Raw genomic sequence first — 4,170 nt, 5'->3', positions numbered from 1 at the left:
CTCGATCCGTTTATTCCCTCCGTCCCTCCCTCCGGCGCGGAGAAAAGCGGGAGAAGGGGGGGGGGGGGGGAAAGGGGGAGGGGGGGCACTGCGGAGGGCTCGGGGCGGGGGGGGGGGAGGGAGGGAGGGATGGGGAATACAGGGATGGAGGGATGAGGGAATAGAGGGATGAGAGGATGGAGGGATGAGGGGATGGAGGGATGAGGGGATGGAGGGATGAGAAATACAGGGATGGAGGGATGAGGGGATGGAGGGATGAGAAATGAGGGGATGGAGGGATGAGAAATGAGGGGATGGAGGGATGAGGGGATGGAGGGATGAGAGGATGGAGGGATGAGAGGATGGAGGGATGGGGAATACAGGGATGGAGGGATGAGGGGATGGAGGGATGGGGAATACAGGGATAGAGGGATGGGGGATGGAGGGATGAGGAATACAAGGATGGACGGATGAGGGGATGGAGAGGTGGGAAATACAAGGATGGAGGGATGAGGCAATGGAGGGATGGGGAATATAGGGATGGAGGGATGAGAGGATGGAGGGATCAGGAATATAGGGATGGAGGGATGAGGGGATGGAGGGATGGGGAATATAGGGATGGAGGGATGAGGGGATGGAGGGATGGAGGGATGAGGGGATGGAGGGATGGGGAATACAGGGATGGAGGGATGAGGGGATGGAGGGATGGGGAATACAGGGATGGAGGGATGAGAGGATGGAGGGATGAGAGGATGGAGGGATGGGGAATAAAGGGATGAGAAATACAGGGATGGAGGGATGAGAGGAAGGGGGGATGGAGAATACAGGGATGGAGGGATGAGAGGAAGGATGGATGGAGAATACAGGGATGGAGGGATGAGGATGGAGGGATGAGGGGATGGAGGGATGAGAGGATGGAGGGATGAGGGGATGGAGGGATGAGAGGATGGAGGGATGGGGAATACAGGGATGGAGGGATGAGGGGATGGAGGGATGAGGATGGAAGGATGAGAAATGAGGGGATGGAGGGATGAGGGGATGGAGGGATGGGGAATAGAGGGATGGAGGGATGAGGGGATGGAGAGATGGGGAATAAAGGGATGAGAAATACAGGGATGGAGGGATGAGTGGATGGAGGGATGGGGAATAAAGGGATGAGAAATACAGGGATGGAGGGATGAGTGGATGGAGAGATGAGAGAATGGAGAGATGTGGAACAGAGGGATGGAAAGAGTGAGGATGCAGGATGTGGAGGTGGGAGATGAGAGGATGGAGGGACGGAGGATGTGGGCATGGAAGGAGTTGGGGATGCGGGGCAGCGCCCAGCCTCAGTTTCCCCATCCGGAGTGGGACTGATGGGCAATAGGGGCTGGAGGTGGGAATTTGCTCCCTAAAAACGAGCATCCAGCAGCGTCCTGGGGGTTATGGAGAAGCAGAAGAACACCCCAAAAGCAGCCACACATTTTGGGGGGGGTCACTGGTGTCCCCACTCCGGGGCACTGGGAGCACTGGGATGGCAGGATCAGTGCCGGCATGGTCGCCATGGGAACAGCCCTTCTCCTCCTCTTGTCTCCATGGTGATGGGGAAGAGGAAGGGGATGGTTCCCTAGCAACGGGGGGTGGTGGTACCCCATCCTTGGGAAACCCTGGATAGACAATTGTCTCCTTGGATGGAAGGAAGGAGATATCCACCCCGCCTTAGGACCCCCCATCCCTGCTGGGGATGGTCCAGGTTAACCCTTCCCGGGCCAAAAGATGCAGAAGGGGAAACTGAGGCACGGCTAGGGTGTACATGGCGCCGATGCCCCGGGCACAGCGCGGTGTTGGCTGCTATCCCGGGCACGGAGCGCGGTTGGCACCAAAGCGGCGATGTCGGTGCCAGGAGCAGCTCCGAAGCCGTGACTCAGCAGCTCCCATCCGGCAAACTCAGCATCACGGAAGCCTCCGGCAGAGCGGAATGAGAGAGAGAGAGAGAGAGATGGGAACTCAGCAGTGCAGAGAAACTGCTCTGGTGAGAACCCCACCTGAATCCAATTCCGGAGTCCTCAGCGGAAAGAGGAGATGGAACCGTTGGAACGAATCCAGAAGAGGCAACGGAGACGATCCGAGGGGTGGAGAACCTCTGCTATGAGGACAGGCTGAGAGAGTTGGGGTTGGTCAGCCTGGAGAAGGCTTCGAGACCTCAGAGCAGCTTCCAGGGCTGAAAAGGGGCTCCGGGAAAGCTGAGGAGGGGCTTTTTCCGCACTCCTGGAGTGATGGAATGAGGGGGAATGGCTTTAAATTGGAAGGGGAAGATTTAGATGAGACATTAGGAAGAAATTCTTCCCGATGAGGGTGGGGAGGCTCTGGAAGAGGTTGGGTGGCTGCTCCATCCCTGGAGGTGTTGAAGGCCACGTTGGATGGGACTTGGAGCCCCTGATCCAGCAGGAGGTGTCCCTGCCCGTGGAAGGAGGTGGAACCGGATGGGCTTTGAGGTCCCTTCTAACCCAACCCATTCTGTGACTCCATGATTCCAACTCACCATCTACCAACCTCCCCCAGATCCCATCCCTGGAGGTGTTGAAGGCCACGTTGGATGGGACTTGGAGCCCCTGATCCAGCGGGAGGTGTCCCTGCCCGTGGAAGGAGGTGGAACCAGATGGGCTTTGAGGTCCCTTCCAACCCAACCCATTCCATGGTTCTATCACTTAGATGTTCAATAAGTTCAGATGAATTTTAGGGACCGGTTTGAAGCTGAAAGAGGAGAGATTGAGGTGAGATCTTAGGAAGAAATGTTCTCCTGTGAGGGTGGGGAGACCCTGGAAGAGGTTGTCCAGAGAAGCTGTGGCTGCCCCATCCCTGGAGGTGTTGAAGGCCACCTTGGATGGGGTTTGGCTCCCCCTGATCCAGTGGGAGGTGTCCCTGCCCATGGCATTGGGTGGCCCTGGATGGGCTTTGAGGTCCCTTCCAACCCAACCCATTCTTCTATGATCCAGAGGGGCTGGAAAGGACGGAGCAAGTTGTAGAAGTGTCCTCAGGGCCAGATGGTTGCTAATCCATCCCCAAAGCCCTTCCTGGCAGCCGCGGCTCCGGTGCGTCACGGCAGGGAGGGGTTTCCCTGACCCACCTTGTCCTCCGTGTCCCCCCGCCCCGCCAGCTCCGGTGCACGTGTCCTGCAGGACACGGGGACACCGCGCGCGTGTTGGGGTGCCAGGAGGAGCCGTGAGGGCATCGGGCAGGATAGAACCCTTCCCGGTTATATATCTGCTCTACATCCCGGAGCTCTGGGTGGAAGCGGCACAAGGATTGTCCCCTCCCTCTCTTCTTGGGGACAAGGGACGGGAGACAAAGCCTCCTTAATTAAACAGGAATAAGAAAGGCTGGGATGGAGATTAATCCTAAGCTGCCTCTCGCCGGGGCTGCAGCGAGGAGACACCCTGGAATCAGAGGATCTTCTCCCAAGGGAAAGGTGACTTCTCCCAAGGGATCAAACGAGAGGGAATGGCCTCAAGTTGCACCAGGACAGATCCAGGTTGGACATCAGGAGAAATTTCTTCCTGGAAAGGGTTCTCCGGCTGCCCAGGACGGTGGTGGAGTCTCCATCCCTGGAGGGGTTTAAAAGGTGGGTGGATGAAGAGCTCAGGGATTTGGTTTCGTAGTGGATGCGGACGGTTGGACTCGATGATCTCAAAGGTCTTCTCCAACCAAGTATTTCATCCTAGAATTGCTTGCAAAAGACCTTCGAGATCATCCTGTCCAACCACACCCGTCCACAACCAAACCAGACCTCCGAGCACCCCACCAGCCTAAAGATCTCCAGGGATACGGACTCCACCACCGTCCTGGGCAGCCTCTGCCAGTGCCCGAGAACCTTTTCCGTGAAGAAATGTTCGCTGATGTCCAACCTGAACCTTCCCTGGTGCAACTTGAGGCCATTTCCTCTCATCCCATCCCTTGGGAGAAGAGCCCAACACCCACCTCACCACAAGCTCCTTTCCAAGGGCTGCGGAGAGCCATGAGGTCTCCCCTCAGCCTCCTCTTCTCCAGGATAAACACCCCCAGGGCCCTCAGTTGCTCCTCACAACCCTTGTTCTCCAGCTCCTTTCCCAGCTCCGGATGTTCTCCAGCTCCTCAAGGTCTTTCTTGGAGTGAGGGGCCCAAAAGGATGGGAAGGAGCAAAGCCAGGTGACCCACGCCAACCACCACCCTGAA

This window comes from Cuculus canorus, chromosome 2 (assembly GCF_017976375.1).
Source record: "Cuculus canorus isolate bCucCan1 chromosome 2, bCucCan1.pri, whole genome shotgun sequence".
In the NCBI taxonomy this organism is placed as follows: Eukaryota; Metazoa; Chordata; class Aves; order Cuculiformes; family Cuculidae; genus Cuculus; species Cuculus canorus.
The sequence above is the reverse complement of the archived record's forward strand: the minus strand, read 5'-3'. Positions refer to the sequence as shown.